The sequence below is a fragment of the Parasteatoda tepidariorum genome, chromosome 3 (assembly GCF_043381705.1).
Source record: "Parasteatoda tepidariorum isolate YZ-2023 chromosome 3, CAS_Ptep_4.0, whole genome shotgun sequence".
NCBI lineage: Eukaryota > Metazoa > Arthropoda > Arachnida > Araneae > Theridiidae > Parasteatoda > Parasteatoda tepidariorum.
Genome location: NC_092206.1, coordinates 93,521,949 through 93,547,350, shown reverse-complemented (window position 1 = coordinate 93,547,350; position 25,402 = coordinate 93,521,949). Strand labels below are relative to the sequence as shown.

Here is a 25,402-nt window from a genome sequence, read left to right as displayed (position 1 = left end):
CCATTGGCCGCGGGTTCGAATCCTGCTCAGGGCATGGATGTTTCTTTCTCTCTCTGTGCTCTGTGTCCTTTCCTCTTTGTGTGAATGTGACCAACCCTATAAACGGGTTTTTGGTTGTGTGACGTGGGTGACGTTACTCCACTGCCGTGACTTCGCCACAGGTTATCCAGTGGGCACCCCACTGGATAACGAGAAGAGAGTAGCAGTTCTGGCATTTCTGTGGCTAATGGGACAAACCGCAAGTGCCCGCCATTTAAAAAAAAAATTGCATTTTTCCATCAACTTTTTTTTGGAAGATAGAAATGATATTTCGGTACTTTAAAAACATAAAAAAATAGTAATAAATAGAATAAAAATTTTATTTTGTTTTAACCTTTTGCACTCTTCTTAATTTATTTACACACTTTTCGTGTAATTTCGTAAAACTATTTTTTGAATTTAGATTTAAATATGCTTTGTATTTCATTTCAGCAGCTAGATAATGTTCAAAAATTTTAAATTATTGTCTATGATTTTAAATTGTGTGACATTTATTCATTCTTTTCGTGTAATTCAAGAATTACATTATATTTTTTTTAACTATGGCTGTTGAAACATAAAAATAAAAATATGAAAAAAAAATACGTTACAATAACTGTTAAAAAACAGAAATTTTCAATTAGTTTGATATTAAATCTAATCTATTTATTAAAAACACTCTGCTATTAACTGTAAAGCTAGATCTTTGAAAATCAATGACCAAAATGTATATATTTAATTTGATTTAGCACATTATCTTTTATTCAATTATGAGAACTTAACTTTTATACAACTGGAATTGTATCAAGAATAATCGGATTTTGCAAATCTTTTGTGAAAATTGTTACTTAAGAATTTTCAAATTAAAAAAATGCTTAACATATTAAAAAGAGCCTGTTTTGATTGTGAGTTTAAAATTGGTTATCACTAAGTATTGTTAACACATTTAAAACAGTCGGATTAAATCGAAAATCATTGTCGGACGAAATAATCCTTTTAAAGTTTCATTTATGCTATCTATTATCACATTGTTCCTCGCTAGTAAAGAATGAACATTAGGCATTTAATCTTCTCATTATTTTATTTAAATACATTATTCTAGTCATTATTTTACCAAATATCATTGTTTCTAAACTAAGTTGTTATGCCGAATTAACTTGAGATGACTACAAATAAGTTGAAATGCAAAGGAGAATCTTAGAAAATTTAAACGTAAGTAATTAAATCCAATAGACGAAATTTAAACTCTGCTATATGTAATTGTTATTTAAGGATTAATCATAATGAAGCGCTTAAAATTCGAAATAATCCCTTTAATGGAAAACAAATTTACGAAAATTCAAGGTATAAACACTCAAATATAAAAGCATGAAAAGAAATTAATTTTTCTATCGTTAATGGTTTAAACTAAGCCAATAGCGTCTTATATCCTTAATGAATACCTATTTAATAGGGAAGTAGTGAATATAAAGGAATTTATAAGGCATAATTAAAGTGATTTTTATTGTTTTGAGAGGGGGATTTATTAATTTAAATCTAGTCGTTATCGCGTTCACATTATATGAACATAAATTTTGCTACTTTAAATAAAATACGAAAATAACGATAACTATTTATCTTGTTATAAATGGGGAAGAAAAATGAGAATACAAGCTATTATTATTATTATTATTATTAAAATTTTTACAATTATTATAATTATTATTATTATTATTTTCACCATTATTATAATTATTATTATTATTATTAAAAATTTTACAAATATTATAATTATTATTATTATTACAATTTTTACAATTATTATAATTATTATTATTATTATTACAATTTTTACAATTATTATTATTATTATTGCAATTTTATAATTATTATTATTATTATTATTATTATTATTACAATTCATACTATTATTATAATTATTATTATTATAAAAGTTTACCTTTTAAAACTCATCTTATATTTTCAATAATTATTTCAACAACATACTAAAGTACAGTACACATTTTACTAATTCTTGGCTTTAAGATATACAAATTTTAACATCAATTTAATCTATGTGAATGATATAACCCATAACTAGAAAGAAATTAGTCGAAAAGTTCTTGACGTGATGTGACTTTTTTGAGTTGGCAAAATACGCAAAAAGTGTAATTAGCACAAAGGGACTCCATCTTTTGACCTCTCTCCTGCCTTAACTGCATTGAAAAAAAAAATTGTGTATCTCCTAAAATGGAGTACTTAATTTATACCAGAGAGATGTAGAGAAGTACCACAGATAATTCTTGGTTCTTAGTGCTTCACTAAACTAAGAACCAATGAGAGTTTCTGGTATTGGGAAACACCAAGAAGGTTATTTAACACTAATTTTGTAAATTAGCTGCCGAAAATTTTTGTATTCAATAATACTAAAACTTGCAGTCGGTCAAGTTATTTTTGCTGCATAATATACGGGAAGAATAATTAGTTTAAGGCACAAATATAAATATACTAATTACTAAAATAAAATTAGCTTGTTATTCAACCATATGCGTAACCTGGAGAAAACATTAATACAAATTCGAATTAGGCTTAAAAGAACAGAAGTGTATAGAAATTAAATAATATAAAGTTTAAAGATATTTAAAATTTAAAATATAATTATCCATATTTCACAACTAAAAAAATGCATGCGTTTTATAAGGCAAAACTCTTGTTTCCGTTAATGCATAGAAACGTGCAAAACATTGAGAAAACCATTTCGTACTATATTTGAAAAAATCAAAAATCCAAATACAATATTCAAAGAGGAGAAAAATTGATGTTTTCGAAAGCATTTAAGTTTAAAGTTTAGTTCAGTTTATTTATAATTTGATAACTGATGTTGAACAGCCAATTCAACGTCTGAGTTTACAGTCGTTCTGTTCACTGTTCAACTATATTATGTTCAACTCTGTAGTCCTTGTAATTATGAACCCCAACCAGAATACAAAAGAACTCCTGGATCAAGCATTACGACAAACTAGCCTTCGTGGGGGCCTTTCAGATAGAACTAACCTGCATTTGCGTTACATAGTGAGAAAAACCAAGTTTAAGGGGAGTAGGTAGTGATGTACTTTTTATTAGATGTACTTTTGTTGATTAGATGTTGATTAGATGTACTTTTTCTCAGCATCTAAACGAGATTCAGCTTTTTTTTCACAGAATGTTTACACATACATGTTTACACTTTGATAACTCTTAATGCATATCTTCGGCAGAAGAGGTTTTAAAAATTATAAACTGAGAACTTTAAATGTTTTAAAAAGTTTCATTGAGATCTTTTATAACTCAAAAACTATTCCCGTTTACGCTAAAACATTATCACAGCATGCAATTGATATAACCTCAAATATTCCCAAAACATTTGAAACCGATATCATAAGTAGTTCCCTACCGACTCCCCTTAATTTATTGTTTATTCAGAGAAAGTATGTTTTGTGCCTGATATCAAATTGAAATATTTTTCTGCGCAAATTATTTCGCATATTTAAGTTTAACCTCTGGTGCCAATAAGAATGCATCTTAGTAACGTGACAATTCAATAACTAGATCAAAAGTTATTAAGTTGTACTTTTTTTTTATCTTCCGCTCTGTGCACATTCTTTATTCCATCATTATGATATAATACTTTTGCTGGATTGTTATGTTTTTTTTTTTTTGCATAGTCTTTCGCATCATTTTTGTTTCGCAATGCACCTAACAAATCTGTGTCGCATTTCAGTTTTGGGAATTCGCAAGTAAATCCAGGAACATTATTTGATATCCCAGTATAAATCTTTTAACCATTTTTAAACTATGACAAATGTCCCTGATATGTTGAAATAGCCAGTCAAACGTCTGTATGTATGAACGATTTTATTTCGTTTTGCTTATATGTATTTGATTATTGAAATAAAATGCTTCACATCGAGGACTAAGCGTAAAGAATTTTTTTTCGAAGAAAAAATCTTTTGGTATTGGATGCGTATCATTATTGGTTTTGGCTACCTATTTGTTTTATGTTCTCAGGTTGCAAGTTTTAAAAAAAATCGTTCTAATACACTGTATATTTCTGAAGTTAAAATCCTTTCAAGCTATTTCATTTCTTTCGTCATGGTCTATTTTTATCGAGACATTCATTCACTCTTCATATATTTTTAAATTTAAAAATTTAGTTTTTCAACTGGTTAATATAAAAAAAATTAAAATTATTTCATTGCTGCTATGGCTTTGTTGTTTTTTTCACAAAATAAAATGAAGATATCTCATATAATTTAACTTATCGTTTGGGTTTCATTACAACTTAAACATGCAACAAAACCTTTTTGAAATTTGTAACTAATCATGTATGTACAGATATATCCAGAAAAAATCTTGAAATCTCTTTGCTCTAGGGTGCAGCGTTATGAATTTCGGGTAATAAAGTTCTGGCGGAGTGAGTAATGGGCAAAATTAATTAGGTAAAGTGAAGTTAGATTTCACCTAACCCACTGAAAGGGATCAAGGTTTCTCAAAAAAGGTGGCTAGGACATATATTTCGATACAGCAATAAAAACCTGTTAAAAATACACTTCCAAAGCGAGTGGCAAAAAGAAAAGAGGAGGACCTGGAACGAGATAGTTAGTAGAGTAGCGAAGTAGTTAAGAGACGTGGGACTTAGCAGATAAAGAAATATAGCATAGAATAGATTTAGATGGGGTAAACTGCCTGAGATAGCTTCGGCTGTTGGGACTAAGAAGAAAAAGAAGAACAGTTAGAATTTCGGGTAATGAAAAACATGTTGATTTTTGAGACCAAGGAATGATTAAAAGAAATGTAAAATATAATTTAAATTTAATAAGAGAAGTTATGGTTTTGTTCTTCTAAGTTATTATGTGTGGATTGAATTCCTCGTTGTTGACAGAATGAATTTAAGAGTATATTATTAGAGTATTAGTTAAAATGTTTGAAATATTCTACGTATCATTTTGATATTTATTTTAGCTTCAGATAAGATTTATATTAGAGATCACTTCACTTCTTAAAATGGCACAATTTGTTTTTCAATTTCTTTTTTAAAGTTAAAGCAATTTAAGGAAACACTTTTCAACGAAGCAAAATCCATTAAGAATTCATGGAAAGAGTAAATTTCTTTATACTTTAAAAATATAAAAATATGATTATATATACTACTTATGAGTGAAGATGTTAGAAGAGCTTTCAAGTCAAATGATTCTTAGTAAAAATAGTTTTTAGACATTTTTTTTACGAACTCAGCATTAAAAATCGAAAATATGACAGACAAGACATAAAATGCCAGGATTCTATAGAATGCTTCATCACAGTATGGATTACATGGCTCTTTTAAATTAAGTATGAAATGTGAGTATTATACACTTTACCTAATCATTGTAGAGAATGCCAGTAGATTTTTGCTCGTAAGTTTTGAAAGCCTATAGGGTCACTGAATAGAGTGACTGATAAGTTTTTTTTATTCATTGTACAGAAATACCTGTAATTGTTTTGTTGTATAGAATGCCTTTAGGTTTTTACTAGTTGTTGTTCTATTTAATGCATAGGAAATGTATTGAATATTGATTGCATTATACTTTGCATTTGACCATTTCATAAAGCTATACAACGACTGTAAATTTACAATGCCCAATTTTATGCATTGAAGGTATCATATATAATAATTTTTATACCTTAATGTCATTACTATCATGATTATTATATACTTCATCTAATCATTGTTGAGAATGACAGTAGGCTTTTGCCTGTAAGTTTTGAATGCCTGTAGGGTCTGTGAATAGATTGCTTGTAAGTTTTCTGTTATTCATAGTATAGAACGTCTGTATATTTTTCATTATTCATTGTATAGAATGTCTGTATATTTTTCATTACTCATTGTATAGAATGTCTTTATGTTTTTCATTAGTTGTTACTTTATTTAATGCATGGAATATCAATTGCATTATACTTTGCCGTTCGATTTCATGCAATGACTGTAAATTCTGTGGAATGCTAAATTTTAAGCATTAAAGGTATTATATACGTTAGTTTTCGTACCTTATTATGCATTTGTTTACATTAACTTATGTTTTTTCTTATGAAATAATGAACGTCTTAGGACAATTTTACTTCTATTTTTCATCGTGCAAAAATTATTACTATCATAATTATGAGGCACGGTTTATCATTCGAGTCAATATATCGATAAATAAAGTATTGTCAGCATAAGAGACATCCTTAGAAAGGATAAGTACGTACAAATTTTCGCGATAATCATCTAAGATGATAAATGGAGATTTTCGATTACTTCTTCACGGAAGTAAACTTTTAGGGAAAATTGTGATAATGAGAGAGGGAAATCTACTTCTAATTTCCCCAGAGTTGTCCAATAATGAGCTCGTATTCCCTTTCCAGCGCAATCAACAGTTTACGCTAAAATTTGTTATAAATGAAAAAGATCGAAACGAACTAATGAGCGCTTCTGCAAAAATAGATAATTTTATGAAATAAAGTGCTTCAAACAATGGAATATCTTAAACTATTCGAGTTATTATTGCATATAATATACTATGCAATTAACAACACAAACATTACTTGTTTAATTTTGTCTTGATCTCCATAGATTATATTTTATAACTATTCAAAAATAATCAGCACTTGCTTTAATCCTTCTATTACTTTCTTAATTTGAGTATTTATGTGGAATTAATTTAACCTCCATTCTTATAGAAAGAAAACTTAAGTTCTTCTTGGCCTTAATGAAAATACTTCCTAACTCATAAAATTCATTATAACTCATAAAGTTTGAAATATAGAGAAAGCATAGAAAAAATTACAGAATGATGAAAAAATAAAAATAAAAATTATTAAAATGAAACAAAATAACAATTAAAAAATTTAAAAAATATAAATAAAAATTCGGGAAAAAGTATGCATATAATCTTCTCATCAGATCACACGGTTATATCCGCAAGAAAGAGTGCTTTCTAATATTGCATCAATATACCCAACGCAAAATATATCAATACAATAGTGTGAGGAGCATTCATAAAAATTTTTGAAACAAAATAGAACACATTAAGTAATAAATATCACGCAAAAGCAGAAAATAAAATGTAAAGAAAAAACAGAACAAGACGCAAAACTAAATCTATAATGCGGGTAGCGAATTCAAATAAACTTACATGGGCAGGAAACTTTCAAGAATGATTTAAAATATTTTCTTAATAAGATTACCAGATTATAAAAAACGTTCACCCTGCAAAACTGTTTCTTAACAATAACACTTTTATGGCAGTAAAGCTGACTGTTCGTACACTGGGAAGTTAAGTACTTATTGGACAGATAAATCACATGGTGCGATCCGGTTTTTCATGTGAAAATATGTTATTGTGATCACCAAAAAATTAATAAACGCTATAAAGGTACCGTTTAATTCTAAAATATTTCGCGTACTTTAATCCAAAAGTATTTACCTGCAATATTTATTTATCATATTTGATTATTATCATTACAAAATAAATGCATAAAACTGAAACCAGTGTTTCTTTATAATTTGGAAATGCATGTCATTACCTTAACGCAACATTTTATGATAAACAAAATCGATGTTTTAGATATTAATATTATTAAGTAGCTATTTAAATTTTGGTTTCTGCGAAATTCCCTGACTTCTTTTCGCCAAAAAAAAAATAATTAAGCAACCGTTCTCATAGTTAATTCCTAATAACGGTTAACAATTGTGTATTCATTAATTCAATTGCTTATGCTGACTCAACTCAATAAAAGTACATGCATTTTATTTACTCTTCAATTCATTTAAAGTTCCACCGTCTTTCTAAAATATTTCTAAAAGTGATCAGACTAAGTCCATTTATAACACTAATTATAGGCTAGTTTAGGGTTAGGGAGACCTCTGGTCAAGACACTTTAGAACAGTCACTTTTTTTCTTTTGCACCCTTTTAACGTTTAATGACTGGACATGCACAGTTTGTAAAGCTGTATCGGTTAAAAACTAAATTTATGGATGGAGTTTCTCTAATAAACAAAAAAAATTTATTAGTTTTAAGTTTAATCTCAATAGAATAGAAAATTAATATGTGAAACCAAATCTATGTCAACTCAATAAAAGTTTCGGGATGTCTTGCTTGAATAATTTTTTTTAAATTTGGATGTTGCAAGCTATTCATATTCAAGGAATAAAGAAAAATTATTCTTTTGTTATCGTTGAGGCGTTTTGAGAGAAGTGATCAGGAAAGGCGCAGCCCTTTACTACTTATGTAAATTTTTTTCTTTAAATAGCTTTCAAATTAATCAAGAAATCTCACGATGTTTGCTTGAATATAAAAACAAGTATTTAAAAAAAAACTCTGCAAATTTTACTAATAAAACATGAAATCTGCTACAAATGGTTTACATTGCATTTGTTAAGTTAAATAAATTTCATTATCAAGCAAACTTTCCTTTTTTCTTAAACAATATATTTTAGAACTAATTTTACTTAAAAAAATTTTAATATTTTAATTAAAATCTTCTAATTGAATAATTTTATTAAAATACTAAGCATAAAATGCCACTAATTATGATATCTTAGCATGTATCATTTTGTAACATTTCCCATGTTTGTTTTTTTTATGAAGTCTGTAAAGTAAAACAGTAAATACAATACAATCTAATCTTTTTTCCTCTTTGAATATTTAAATTTATTTTACTCACTATTTTATAAATAAACCTATTTTATCTCAAAGAAATAGTTTTTTACAACACCACTGTAGTCAAATTCTATATTGCTGTAAAAATATTTTTCTTAAACAGTAAATAAATATTTTAAGATTTCTTCTTTTTAAAATACCATATTAGTTTCAAAATAATGAAAACAACAAAAACTGCGTATAATTATTGTTAAATTAAAAATTTATGAAAATTGCGGGACCACTATACTATTTTATCATTAAAAAATTATTATAGACTATTTTACCTACTTAAATTAAATGAAGGATGAAATGCAGATGACTTAACTTGCTTTACGGTATATTTTTCAACCCATAAGTGTTACCTGTATATAAAATCTGTAAATATTTGCATGACCCCTTGTCAGAGAAATCCGTCTAGGAGGCGATTGTTTAACACCGGAATCCCTCCTCTTCATCACACTTTCCACTTACGGGACACTACTGGACGGAAGTTTATGGCCAGGCCTAAACTCCCATCTCCCTCCCCTTCCCTTCACAAAATACAATAAATCAGTTACTTTCCTCCCACCCCTGCACCCCACATTCTAATGTTGTGAAAGGGGGGGGGCAATTTAAACAATGTCTTTGGCCTTCTAAACTCATGGTGCATAAAGGGTTTGTTTGGATAAAGGATTTTCATAGGGCGTTTATTACGTCACTCTCGACCCCCTTTTCTATTTCAGTGATGTGTATTTATGGTCAGTTTTAAAGTTACTACAAGAATAAAATCAATATTGATATTTATGTTGATTGATAGTGTGGTTTTCGCAATAAGAATCAGAATTTCAACGTCTCATTTTATTCTTATTTTTTTATTTTATTTATTTATTCATTTTTATTTATTTATAGATTTTTTTTTAAAGAAAGTATTTTTTTTCTCTTTTAGGGATACCTTTTCTTTTTGGGAAGTGACTTTCAAAAGAGTTATCATAGACATTTTAAGGAAGGTGCTTTTTTTAAGAAAAAACGGTTTGGATATTTCTTTTTGAAGTTTTGTAAAGGATACAAAGCTTTGGAGAAATTTTTTAATACTTAGAATGGGTATTTTTTAATATTTTTTTGAGTATGGGTATTTTAAACGGAAACATATTCATTAAATCTTCATTTTGAAAGATCGCAAGTACCAAATAACAAATTGAATGATACTTTCTGTTTAACCAGAAGTTTAGTGGAACGGAAACTGGATTATTTTTTTCACTTTTTAACCTTCCCTAAAAATATTGATTTATTTTTTTTTATGTGGGAAAGCTTTATTTTAATGAGGGCTACAAACATTAGAACATTTACAGTTTTTATTTTATTTAAAAAGCATAAATAAGAAGAAAGAAATACACACAGTTTTGAAAAGTTTTTGTTGCACACTTTCATTCAAAATACTGGCAATTTTTTTAAATTAAGTTTAAAAAAAAGACTTAAGACATTTAAAAAAAGGTAAAATCTTGATTACTTGTATCAAGATTTATTAACAAACATAACATACATGTATGGGACTATATTTTACCTGAGATATGCTAAAAAGTTTTCTATGCTAAAATATATCGCACATTATGCTAAAAAGTTTTTGAATAAGAATAGTAAAAATGTTGTAATTTTACTTCAATTTTTCTTTTCATACAACCACGGATCATGCATGAAACAGGAATGATTTTTCCTTATTGAATCAAACAAAATTTTATACTTACAACATTATGTCTACTAAAAGCATACAAAACGGGATTGAAATTATTTAATTTTTTTAAAAATTAAGCCACACAATACTTAACAATAAGGAGCAATGATAACGAAAAAATTTTTGAGCTGTTGAAAAACATTTTTCCTCACAAACTGAAAAAATTTCCCCACATTTTTAAAATTAGAACACCAATTAATTTTTAAAAAAATTATTCTCTATTTCAATTAATTTTACTATTCAAACTCAATATAAATATCAAAATTCGTAAAATTTTTAAAGGACAAGTAGCTACAGAAAAAGGCCTCAGCAATTTATGAAAAAGCGAAATTAGTAGAATCCATTTTCATAAATTATAACCCATACGCATGTCTATATGAAATAATTAAGAGGAAAAAAATAATATTTTTTTCACCTTTTGAATTTCTTTACAGAAAAACTGAGGAAAAATGCATTTGTCACAAGAAATAAACATAAAAAAACTTACCTCACTTAGATGGAAACCATGGAGGTTTTTGTGTCTTTAATACTTAAAAATTTCAATTAACCACTATCAGTTTGAATAGAAATTTCTGAAAGGAAAAAAAAAATGGAAATGCATTATATTCCAACAGTTACAAAACACATAATTAAACATATTATTCAATGAATAAATAGTTTGAAAGTTCATCAATCAAAGTTTGCATGTCAAATAGTAATTATTTTTTAATTAAATTTTTTTTATATCAATTACAGAAACAGCCTGGAATTTAGAATTCATAGATTAAATTTATGAGCGCATTTCAATCTGTTTTCTGATTTTTTAAAAATAAAAAAAAGTTCCAAAACACATAATCAACTTATTATTCAATGAATAAATAGTTTGAAAGTCCATCAATCAAAGTTTCCATGTCAAATAGTAATTTTTTTTAAATTTAAATATTTTTTATATCAAATACGGAAACAGCCTGCAATTTAGAATTCATAAATTAAATTTATGTAATGCTTTTTAATCTGTTTTCTGATTTTTTAAAAATTATAAAAAGTAGCAAACACAAATTTCTCATTGCTTCTTCTGATTGTCAGAAACATACAAAGGATAAATCAGACTAAAATATTTATATCCGGTAAATAAATCAAAAATCGTTAACAAGCGATTCATTTCAGCAAAGTATTAAATTTTTAATAAGATTAAAAACTAGAAACACCAATTTTTAAAAAAGTTTAAGTATTATTTGCAAATAATTTTTATGGGTCTCATTAAAGGAACAACAAAACTAAAATTAGAATTTAACGAAAAAAAAATTAATAAATGTAACATTAAAACTTTCACTGACAGAAGTGTTCAGTAAACGAAAGAAATCCTGAAAGAGGACCAAAATAGGAAGCTGCAACGTTAAAACTTTCACCGACAGAAGTGTTCAGTAAACTAAACAAATCCTGAAAGAGGACCAAAATTTGAAGTTTACGGGAAGAAACTGTAATAAATGCAATATTAAAAATTTCTCTCACAGAAATGTTCATTAAACGAAACGAATCATCAAAGAGGACTAAAATATGAAGTTAAAGGGAAAAAAACTGTAATAAATGCAACGTTAAAACTTTCACTGACAGAAGTGTTCAGTAAACTAAACAAATCCTGAAAGAGGACCAAAATTTGAAGTTTACGGGAAGAAACTGTAATAAATGCAATGTTAAAAATTTCATTCACAGAAATGTTCAGTAAACGAAACGAATCATCAAAGAGGACTAAAATATGAGGTTAACGGAAGAAAAAAACTGTAATAAATGCAACGTTAAAACTTTCACTGACAGAAATGTTCAGCAAACTAAACGAATCCTGAAAGAGAATGAAAAGATTCTCTTTTGTTACACCCCCTCTCCTAAACTCTCTCCGAAATGGCTCAATTGAAAAATTGCGAGAGACTCCGGCTACTATAGTAGATTGCCGGAATGCTATTTCTTGACAAAGCCCTCCCCGGGAAGTTACGCTGCCGGAACTGTCCGGCTGCTTCGCGTGCCGCATAAGTCACAGAGTAGTCCGGCAATGAAGTTGGTGTGAAGGAATTTTTTTTCCCCTCTAATCCCGGAAAATAAGTAAAGTGGCTCGTTTCTTTTTTCCCTTTTTTTCCCCTCTCTCTCTCTTTCTGTTTTCGTCTTCGATGTCATAGATTTTTTAGAACACCAAATGTGTTGCTTTGACTGAAATATTATCTGGGGGATTGCTTTTACCCCTAAAAATACTTATTTAGTAAATTCCTGGTGCAGACTACGCGGAGGTGCTGGAGTTAAGGTCGATAAAGTTTGGTGTTCTTATGTTCTAATACTGAATGTTAACTAGTTATTTATTTTCAGTAAAACTACTTTACTAAGACGTAAGTAATAGACTATATATTAACCAAAATACAGGATCCATTTAATACTCATTTACTAAAACGTAGTTACTGACTATTTATTGAGTAAACGACATTAACAAATTAATACTCGTTTCCAAGGACATAGTAACTGGCTACTTATTACGAAAGCTACATTGACAATTTAACATTTATTTACTAGAAGATGACGGCAGACTACTTAGTGAGTAAAATACAGAAACAATTTTATGCTCATTTCTTAAGATATAGTAACAGAATACTTATTGATTAAAAATACAGGATCAACTTAATACTTATTTATTAAGACATATGGACAGACTGCTTACTGAGCTAAATACATTAAGAATTTAATGCTCATTTAATGAAATATCGTAACAAACTATTGATCATATTACTAGAGCACGTAACCTGATAATACAATTTAGAATATTATGTTTAAGGCTACAGTGGACCTTTATATTGCCAAAAATTGATAAAAATTTCGTTTTTTTTTTTTTTTNTTATTGATTAAAAATACAGGATCAACTTAATACTTATTTATTAAGACATATGGACAGACTGCTTACTGAGCTAAATACATTAAGAATTTAATGCTTATTTAATGAAATATCGTAACAAACTATTGATCATATTACTAGAGTACGTAACTTGATAATACAATTTAGAATATTAAGTTTAACAATCGTACACGGAAAAAGAAATTCTGGTAAAATTACCGTATGTATGGTAATGACATATCTGGTATAGAAAAAATCATCATTCGGGTTAATAAAAACAAACTATACGGTATTTACACTGTTCATTTTGAGAGTTTTTCCGTTCATATGGTAATAGTTTACCGGAATTTCTGGTTTTTAAAACTATAGTTCTCATTACCACACATTTAGTAAAAGTTAGAAAACTGAAAGGTAAATTTGACCAAATGTGTGATTTTTATACTATGCTCTAATGCATCATAATTAAATTAACAAATTTTACCTCATTTAACAATTTTATCACACATTATAAAATTGTATTTTATTGTTAATTTTGCCAAAATTATTTCTAAAGTGCTTCGGTAACCGAGTTTTTAATATTTTTTTTTTTGATGTTTCCATAGAGCCAAGAACTCTTAGAATTCTACCCTATTCTGATAGTTTTTACCATACTTTTTTCTTCTCAGTGTAGTACGTATAATATTTAATACTTTTTATCAACAAGGTAACAATGCCTTTATATTCGCTTATGCTATTCTAGCATAATAAAGCATACCTTTATAAAGATGTGGTTTATTGAAAAAAGAAAAGTAATCTGACTTTCGGTGACATGGATTGGATAACCACTAAAACCATTATTGTTGCTACAGGAAGAACCTGACCCATTATTGATATAAATATGATTCAAGTCAGTAGTTTAGTCCTTGCCAGTAGAAAGCAGTACATTAAATTGACTAGTCATGACCAAGAATCGAACCTGATTGAGTATAGCTATTTTTTAAAAAAAACAAAATAACATAAAATGAATTTTTTCCCAAAAAGTAGTATTTGCTCCATTCTAACAATTTATTACATTAAATATTCAAACAGACAGGATTTAATTAATAATTGTATTTATTTTTACTTAAAACACATAAAACTATCCTGCTTTAACATTCAACGTATTTAGTAATTCTTACTATATATAAAAATTCAATGATGGTGTCGCAGTTTTCCATTGTTGTCGGCGCATTTTTATTGGCTGGAAAATCACGTGGTAGGATCCAGTTTTCCCTCATTAATTTCCATATTGTTTAGGTTGTCATCAGCATAAAATTAACAATAGTCGTAAAGGTATTGTTTTCCTTTGAATATTTTTGTATCCCTAATTTAAATTTATTTTCCAGTGCTGCTACTATTTGCGAGAGTATTAAATTATGGTTGTGAACTCAAATTTGCTTGAACAATACAATGCTATAAGAATATAAATGTTATTTTAAAAAATGATTACTTCTAAAATCACTTCCGTTCACCAAGAGATCTAATATTTGGGTAAAGTAATGTTTGAGAATAATATTTAGACGTGGGAAGTAGAGGCACAAGAGTAAGTAAACAGAATTCCTTTTTAGTACATATATGTTAAGTGAATAATTTTAACTTTAATCGAAAAATTGTTTTCTGCCAAGGAAAGACAATTATTGCGAAGCAGTGATCGGGGTTGGTGAGCGGCAGCGAACAGGGGGCTTAGCCCCCTAGTAGACTAATAAAATTTAACATTTTTACTCAAAGAAAAGTTTGCATTTAAGAGACTTAAGCTATGAAATTATTAGACTGATGGATATAAATTAAGGTTAATTTGACATTTACCATAGAAAAGAGACTGCCCAATGCAATTTCATTTTTTTTGTTGTTAAAAACAAATGCATTTACATTACTTTTAAAATTTGCAATATTAACTAATCAGACTTATGGGATTTTACTTATTAGTCAGCTTATTTTTATTAAAAACATAGATTTAGGTCACTTAAAGATTTAACTAGTGTAATAGTCAGATTAAAGTAAATTAAATTTTTTTACTAAAAATATATTTACTTATGCTTTTTTAACGTTTAATGTGTTAAATAGTCATACTGAGGTAATTTTATCTTTTACTACAAATAAATGCATTTATGTTTCTCTAATATTTACCATATTGTGTAGCCCGACTAACAAGACTTAATTTATTAATATATCTAATATTACTAAAAACACATGCATTTAAGATACTATTAAATGTATTAAATAAACAAAATGGATTTACGAACACCAAGTAAAATATTTTTATTTAATTCGAAACAAACAAAATCTTTGTCGACAAAAGTTATAGACTTAAAAGCAAGTTGCATGCATTATTTATGTATTTATTTTTTACTCTTTTTATAGTAATACAAAATTATGGTCATTGCAAACTAATATCCTATTATAATAAAAGGTATCTGAATCCATTATAAAGGAATTAAATAACTATAGCATATTCACTAATATTGATGCACGCTATCTGCGAGAATATGTGATTAAACATTATTCTCCTGCTATTTAGAATGAATTAAGACCATTAGTAAATAATAATTTTCATAATAGCTTAAACAAAGGACAAATTGCAAACAAATTCATGAATAATTGTCAAACAAAAGAAGCCTTTTCTATTCTTAATGCAAGGAATGAACTAAATTTCTAATCAACCAATGCTGAATGCAAATTAAATTATTTATGCGATATTATTTTGCAGAAATCGTATGAATATCTAATTAATATCTTGATTCATTGATGAACTTCAACTTTTAAAAGCATTCCTATTACGGCTAGCAGTAACAGTTAAACGTTGCATATTTGTTATAGCTGCTGTTGAGAGTTAAGATATTATGCTGTTTAATATTGATACTAATGACTTTATTTTTTCAAAAATGTTAATAGCTTTATGGTTACAACCAAATAACTGTTTAATTCATATATGCACAATCTTTTAAATAGCAACTTTAAACGACCAGTTCAATATTAAAGCGTCAGTTAGTTCAACTTCGTTTATAAACTTGTCATTATGTATGACAAGAATAATTTTAGTTTTAGAATACAAGTTTGGAAGTCATTTCATTAAACATACATAAATTGTTCAATTTAAACGAGTTGAAATATTTAATTGCTTACTAATTAAGATTTGTTGATTAATGTACCAGATGGGCAGTTCTCAAAAGCTGGGAGCATAATTAAAATTTAAACTATAAGCTCTGACAAGGTTAAATTGGAATTAATTAACAGGATTCCGAGAAAAAGGTTTTTGAGTAAATTAATAATTATATCTAGTGATAAGTATCAACATAAATTTATTTCAAGAGCTACATATCAATACATGAGAAAATATTCTTTTTAAACAAGAGGACGAATTCAGTATAATCATGATGCTTACTGAGTCATTGTTCAATGCCTTGAAGCTTACAACTAGAAAAAAAAAAGTTTAAATAGAGGGTTACTTGATAATTTCTTTAACTTATGTTAGAAATACGTAAGTTTTATTTAACTAAAAAAAAAATTCCTTGAAAAACAATTTAGTATTTTGATGCGTGCCCATCAAAAGTAGCGTAAGCACTGTAGAAATTGATGCTCAAATTTCACGATACTTCCTTCACTTTTGACGAAATCATTTACTGGTAAATGTTAAGAACGAATATTTCGTCAAAGTGGTGAAATAACTATCGTTGCTTTTTCGAGGAAAATATATTTCGTCAACAGTAAAGAAATATTTCATCATTCTTTTTTTTTCCAAGAAAAAAAAATCGTAGTGCCTAACATATAAAACTTTTCTAATAATCACTTAATCGTGAGAACCATATAGGTGGTACATACCCATGCCCGAAGCGGAATTCGAACCCGGGATCTTTCTGCTACCAGGCCAACTCCTTGACCACAAACAAGACAGCCGGATTATTTCGTGATTTTATTTTTGATCGTCTAGTTTTCTTTCTAGTTAATGATTAATGATTTCGAAATGAAATGATTCTCAAAATTAGCAAAATATGACTCAAGGATTGCTGAAACGTCAAAAGTGAAAGTTTTATTTCTGAGAGTGCGAACCCGCGATATTATTTCAACACAAAATAGATAAAAGTAAATACACTAAACTTATTTATTCAGCCTTAAAATATATTCTGAAGTGTTTCTGTATTTTCTCATGTTTTTATAAAATATTTGTCGAACAGAATGTCGTTTTTTGCAAGCGAAACCTTGGATTGCCCATTTCATGTAATGTACGCAAAGCCGATTGATTTTTTCCATAAGTTCATTACTTACATGGAAAAATATATTATTTAAGTAGTGAATAATTAATGCGCATATCAAAGGTATCAATGGTATTCGGAATTAGCTGCTGTTAAAGTTACTGCTTCAACCTCTTGAGAAGTATTCAGATTCAATTATCGGATCTTCTTTTTCTTATAAATATTTAACCATCAAAAACTTTCACGAATCGAGCTGAATGCATTCAATATTTTGCTTAATGATGATTGTTTTTCTCATACACTATTAAAATTGGATTCTAAAACTATGATAAAATAACCGATAAGCTGTCTTCCCATTTAATTCGCTATTAAGTTTACTGTCAAGAATATTTTTTACCTTTACAGTTTTAGAACCCTTTACAGCTAGTACGGTTAAATAAAAAATATTAACAAAAACGTTTAAAATTTTTTTTAACCATTTACAACCAGCTCAGTTCTAAAAGAAGTTTAACTGGACATAGCTAGGCTTTTCGTTAAGTAATGGCCATTGGACTTTTAAGTAGTGGTTGAGTTGTGTTTTATCAAATGGACCATGGAATGTGGTATAATTAATTTATCTGATTGTTTTACCTATCGTAAGATAGTATCGTACTAGACTTTTTTGTGTTAAGCAGCTTTATGTATGCGTGAATGAGAGTATCGTATTCTAATAGTTCAGAGTCACAAATTAGGGAGTGCAAGACACTAGAAACTCTTCGTGTCATGTGTAAAAGGAGATGACTGTGGTGTCAACGCTGGGACTTGACCCCCGGTCATGAGATTAGCCTTCTCGTCTATAATATTTACCCAACCGCAAGGAACTTTGTGGTTTCATTAGGTGGATCAAATTGGTGAAATAAAACTCTTGTTTAACCGTATCAAGTGAAAGCAGATAATAAACGATTTTTCTCACAGTTAATAGTTAGAATACCAGCTTATTTATAGTTATTTGACTATGTATTTTGAATATTGTAAAATAACAATTCAATAAATTGTTACTTAACTATTTTTTCCCTGAAATTTCTAACAGTGTGTTGTTTCACCAGGAAAAATTTTACTTAATACAAAAATAGTTTAAAAATTCATAACATTGTTTACATGAATAAAAAATAACAATACTGTCTATGCAGGGCTGAACTCTGAAATTCTCTGTACATTAATATTTTGCTAGCAGAAACAAAACACAAAATCATACATGCATGTTATGTTCTAATAGGACACAAAACAATTTTAATAACCAATAAATTTGGTTCGTAATGCACATTAGGCAAGAATTTTATTATTTTTTGTATAGTTTCATAAATTTCAGTTTAAAAAGATTATTAGTTTAACAAATATTAACTTTTAATAATACAAACTTAATTTATATATAAAAACATATCCGTTCAACCTTAAAACCTTTCATCGTAATCGACTTGTAAATTTCATTGCTGGGGCAAAACAAATATACCCTACTACTATATTCAGAGCTAATAATTTAATTAAAATGCCCCAGGGTTCGTAAAGTCTAGATTTGGAAACACATACAAAACAATTTTCATTGTAAGAAAGAAAAGAAGAAAGAATAGATCGTACATTATCAACCGGTTGAGTTGATTCGAAAGACTCTCTGTTTCTAAGATAAGAAAGACTCTTTCTCTTGGGGGGAGGGATGAGGGTTGGGGAAGTGTAGAAGAAAAATTGGTCTCGATCCGAACTGATTGTGAGAATGCGGCTTCTTGACAAAGCTTTTTTTCGTGCTACAGTGAAGACACATTGGAGGGGGGGAAGACTGTCCTAGTAGTTCACATGCCCCATAACTCACTGAATAGGAAAAAAAAAACTTTTTTTTGTTTAGAACGTTTTTATTTTTGTTAATAAAGTGCTTTTGTATCCAGGAGGTTTATTGGTACTTTGGGTGTGTGAGATTGTATCACGCTTATTTCATCAATTTGTTTCTATATTTACTATGTCTTTTGCTGTAGAACGCACTACGTATGCAAGTATATGGGTGACTAAATTTTCAGTCTCATAGTAGAACTTTTGACGATAGCTTTATAAAGTAACAATTGTAGTAAGATAGAAAAAATCTTGAAATATTTCAAAAATGACATGCTATTTAACAATACTTTAGCTACTTTATTTCAGGTATTTGTTACTGAGCCTCACATATTAATGTTGCGTCAGTAAATTCTTTGTAACTAATGAAGTAGAAAACGTCATTATTAAACATCACTGTTTCATCATTTCCGATATAGTTCATATCAATGAATAAACTAAAGTCCTCCTTATCTGTGAATGTTATACTTCAACAGAATTGAACATGATAAATCATTACAACATGAATTTTTAATTAATTAGATAAACAAATTTTAGATATTTGTTATGTTTAAATTATAAATTTTGTTAACTAAGTTTTTAAATGTCTTGCGACACAATTACATTTTCTAAATAGCGCAAGCGAAAATTTTGTAAGAAATCGCTTATTAATATTTTAGAAATAGCAAGCATTATTTTGTTTCAAAAATAATTGTTTTAAATTTATGACATAATAGTATCTATTTTAATTCAGATGTTAATTCTTTTTCTTTTTTTTTTTTTGGAACAAATTCGATATAATACACTGGGGCCGAATTCTTCCTTCTGGAGCAATTTTAAACAATCGTAAATTCTTGCTGTTCTCGTATGCCATTAAGGCAAAGGAGGTACGCTTCGTCTTGCTTACCAGTGGCGCCATCTATGGCCAAGAATTCGACTTTCATCAGACACATACGTCACAACCCATTTAGAGGGCGAACCCATTCATACATCCATCTACTGATTGTAATTTTGATCTGAAACAAAGAACGATCCATCTCCAATTCAGAACCTCCAGAAGTATGAATTGTTATGGGAGTATGGAGGACTTTTTGACCAGACAGATTTAACGAGCACCAGTCAATTGTAAGTCCTTGGAACACACACAGTATTATTCTTACTTTTTGATTGACAGCCGATCTGTTTAACATAGGTGCATACTTCTTGCTTTGAGAAAACAGATCATTTATTTCATTTATATAATCATTGATCATTTATGTATACACTTGTGTATAAACATACATAGATAAAAAAATAAATATGCATAGATAAAAAAAAAACTTTAAATAAACGAACAGTTTTCTAAAAACAAAAAGTGTGCCCCCTCTAACCCTATGCTTCTGCCGAAAAACAGTGGTCACTAAGTAGCGTATCATACACATGTGTGACAGTCTTTTTTCTTTTTTGCAAAACAAACAAAAAAAAAACATTTTCCGAATTAACAAAATATTTAATTTAATATTACTAATTTTATAAGTTTAAATTTGTCACTGAAAAATGCATTTCTGTTTCAAATAGACCTTATTTAAAACGAATGCCTACTGGGGTTATTTTCGCTCAAGTGTTAACATACTGATTTAATAGCTTTTATGTAGAACTAGAAAAAAACATTTTTCAGTTTAAATTCTAATAATTAACTTTTATCAATCCGTGGAAAGTGCTAAGAGTAATCATGAAAATTTAAAATATTTATTAAGCTATGGGAGGCTCACTGGATGGAATGTTCGCCTTGCAATGAGGTGAACCGGGTTCGAATCCCAGCGACGGCTGATCTATACGAATTCAGCCCCCAGCTCGCACCGAATACAGTGCTGACGTAAAATATCGTCAGTGGTGTCCCCCAGTGAGCTAATCGAAAAGACACGGTTCACAGTAGAAGGAAGTCAAGCATCATTGACTGTGGTCAGTAAGCGGGTGGGTGACCACTTTGATTAGCCTGAGTAGGGACCGATAGTGCGCTGTATCGCTCCGCGTTAAACTGTTCTAGCCTAAAGTGCTTGACTTCGTGAGCAGGTAATTGGGTTAGCAAAGCAGGGTATTGCTCCTTTGCTCTGCTATCCTCTGCAGAGGACCAAAATTGTGATGGCAAGTCTTCGGATCATCCCGAGAGATGCTTCTCACCAATATCCCATTGTGCAGCTCTAGTGTGACGTAAGTAAAGAACCTACCATATCATCAGTGGTAGACGGATCATTGGTTAGAGTCCCCTTGTTATCAGGCCAACCATGGTTAATTTTTCGATGTTTTACTCTACATGTAACGCAAATGCTTGTTAGTTCTAAGGAAAAAGACCTCCCCGAAAGCTAATTTCTCACACTACTTGATCCAGGGGTTCCCTTGTCTTCTGGATATGGTTCAAAATTACAAGGCTACGGAGATGAACTCTAGTGGTCACCATCTCTAAATTGGGTCGGCTGTTCAACGACGGTTATAGAATAAAATATTTATTGCTTTGCTGTTTTAAAAAATCCTCAAAAACCAAGCTATCTTAGCACATTAAAATTTTCAGACAGCTAAAGATAATCATTATGGGTAATTTTTCATAAATATTATATTTATTGGAGTATACAATTAACAAAAGCGTATTATGTTTTTGGTCAAGATTAGTTTGTGAAATTGAAGATACCAGTTTTCAGATACCGAAAATATTAAATATTTAATTGCTTTTTCATTTTCTTAAATGCAGTATGCATTTTGCAGTTTAATTTGTTGATAAAATGTAAAATATTTAATTCGAATCAATGCACCACTAAATGGTATCATAATCAAGCTCAAAAACGGGATGAAGTTAAGTCGTTTAGATTCGGGAGCAAAACATCAACGCATCAAATATGACAGACTCCGGGTTTTATCAGTTGAAAAAAAAAATGATTTAAAAGAACGCATCCAGTGAATATGTAGATTAGTGTCACTTCATTTCACTTCTTTATGGCTTCCTCCCTTTTTTTCTCAGTATGATAGAAAAAAATATTTTGGGGGGTTCTATGGGGGGTGGGTGTCACCGAACTGTTGATAGTACCACCAACCAGATAAGAGAAATATGCAGAAAAAGTCAGATTTCCGCTTCAGTAAAAACTCGTCCCGCAATTGTAGCCCCGCCTGTCATTTATTTTTTGTTCCGTTATTTTATTCTAGCGGAATGGCAACACCACCACAGAGCTGACTGACGCGCGCACGGCCGACTGAGAAATGGGCAATTTGACGTAATCGTTCACATTTCCTCTTTACGGTTTTGATTTGGAATTAGTTTCTGGGGGTCGTCACAAAATTGTGCTATAGTTAGAAACTCTTTTTTTTTGTTAGCTTTATTAATTTTCCGTTTGAAAAAAAATTTATTTTTTTTTATTTAATTAGGGTTTAATATTATCCTTAAAATTTGGCGATAACTTCTTATCTTTTGAAAAACCGTCAGGAAAAAAGGTATAGTTCATGAAGTAGAATATGACATAGTTTCTCCGAGTTCAAATTCATGTCGCACAGGAAAATTATTTTAAAAAAAAGTCTATTTTGTTGTAAACTGTCAAGTACACTGTAAAAAAATCCGGAAAAAAATTGCGATGAAAAGTACTGGTATCCTAGGTGCATCATGCGTAAAAATAATTTTACCTTACAATTCATTTTTACCGTAAAATTTTATACTGTATATTTTCACTGCATTGCAGTAACAATTATTTTATTACTGTAATGCAGTGATTTTACGATAAATATTTATTATAAAAATTATGGCAAATCAGATTAGTTTTTCTCGGTGAAATTTTACGGTAAAAAGTGCTTACATCCTGGATGCTGTTACTTCCTACTGTAATTTTATCCGAATTCTTTTTACAATGTCTAGTTTTCATAAGTGTAAAACGTTGCACAGCGTCAAGCATTACTGAGGGTAGAAAATGATAACTTATAAGCAATTTATTCAAACGTGCTCAAGTTCAATCTCTTTTGGTTAAACACAAAAAATACTCAAAGAGATACATTTTTCTCGTCTAGCTGGCTACTATGTAGCATTGCCAGAAACTCAAATAGGTGCAGGTACAAAATTCAAGTTAAACCTTCTAAAGAAAAAACGGTCTTTTCTAATTTTTTCTTCTTCTGAAAAACCTGAAATCAGGAAAGAAAAAAAATTTATACTTTTGACAACAGTATTGATAATTTTCCCAATGTCACAAGCCTTAACGATGTTCAACAGTATTTGATGTACGAAACAAATATAAACAGTCGATCGGGTTATATAGTCATCTAAGTTAGTGATCTTAGATAAAAGTTACAACAACATGTTCATTATTTTATTTACAAATCATGTACGAAATTATTAAACAAAAATCTGCCAAAATATCTTTAACTCTTTGACAAAGTTGGGTCACTGGTGTTCCGCTTACATATTATTTTCTGACGCTTCTATTTGCAAGCTAAAATATATTTTGGTGTTTCTTAATCACAAGTAACACTTTAATAGTTACTAAAAAAAGTTTTGCAGATTGTTAGAATTATATTTGGATTAAAATATAAAATCCAAAAACAGTTGTATAAAAATTTCTTTTTATTCATATTTAAAAATTACCCAATAACTTATTTTGTATATTAAAGAAGTTTCAGTGATGAATAACTGTTTCTCTTATAATTTCTCTTTCTCTCTTGTTATGCTGCAAATAAGTGAAAATTTGAAAAATTATTGTTTGGATGTCAGCCGTGTTTGGAAAATTTTACCTCTAACGCAGAAAAAAGACATCGGAGTTTCATGCTGTATTTATTAACTATAAATTACTAAAATGTGAAATATAATGTTTCTCACTTATTTTGACCTAAATTAATACAAAATAATGAAAAAAGTATGAAAAATATGTTTAATGAAAATTCTGCATTAAAGGGGTAAAATTGGTTATTTGAATAATTCAATAGTTTACAGCTAAAAGTATTCATATCTTACTCTTATATTTCACTATACTGCTCTTTTCTTTGACAATTTTTCTCTTTAAAATTAAAATTTAAACCTTAAAAATTATTTTAAACCTGACTTATTTTAATAATTTTATTCTAATTTATTATTATTATTTTGGTCATTCACTTCTTGAATCGTTTGCTCTTATTTTCGCATCTTTTATTTAATGTTTTTTTTTAAAGATTTCTCCTATTATGAATAAACTATACTTTTAGAAAAAATATTTTTTCACACAAAATGTTGTGGGTGGATTGAAAATATAGGACGTAAGCGACATCTTTTGCAAAACTTTTTATAAAAGACAAGTGCTTGATAATTTTTCGAGTTAGTTTGTACGTGCTAGTTTCTAATATATGTAAGACATTCCAGTGGTCTAAAGAAAAGTTTAAAAAAGTGAAATAAAAAACTTAATCCTGATATAAATCATGACATTTTATCGAAAAAATTAAATAAGCAAAGTATATTTTAGTTTAAGCAGTACTGATCAATGCTTAACTTGCAATGGTTCCAAAAAATTATGACATTTCCGACACAAAATTTCAATATTGTTAACGGGGGAAAAAATAGTAATATAAAAATAGTGCGTGGAGTCCCTCCGCGCGAAAGAAGTTAAACTTCGCAACCTGCGACGTTAATTGTAAAAGAATCAGCAGTCGTAGAAGGATCACTAGTTCTATTCAACGACTCTTTTTCCTGTCCCGCTCGCTTCCGTGCTCTGTAATAACGGTAATATTGTGCATTTTTCCCTCCTGGACCTCTTGAACCAGTGGAAGTGCTTGTGGTTGCCTCATCGTCTCGCCCTCGAAAATGTATTTGTATTAATAATATATGTGAATGCGTCATAATGTAATTTCAGAAGAGGAACAATCAATTGATATTCACAAGAGACGTACCTTGACATAACCTTAAATCCGTCGCATTGTCCGTGGGATTGTTTTCACTCATTTTTTACAATTGTTATCCACTAAATTTGAAAATAAGAAATACTACCCTATTAAATTACATGTGTATCAAAACAAACTAAAAAAATATTTATGGAAAAACAATACTTTTATGACGTTTATTATTTTTATGCTAGTGAGAACCAAAGCAATATGGAAATGAATGAGGGAAAACTGGATCCTACC

General features: G+C 29.0%; 1 protein-coding gene across 4 annotated transcripts in view; it reads right to left on the bottom strand.

The window, feature by feature from the left end:
- Window positions 1-25,402, bottom strand: part of LOC107444322 (LIM domain only protein 3) — a 142,715-nt gene that overhangs the window by 74,349 nt on the left and 42,964 nt on the right. For all 4 annotated transcript variants that reach the window (XM_021147362.3, XM_071179014.1, XM_071179015.1 and 1 more), the window contains exon 2: window positions 10,896-10,980. The gene's annotated coding sequence lies outside the window, so the exon portion shown is untranslated. The remainder of the gene's footprint in view (window positions 1-10,895; window positions 10,981-25,402) is intronic.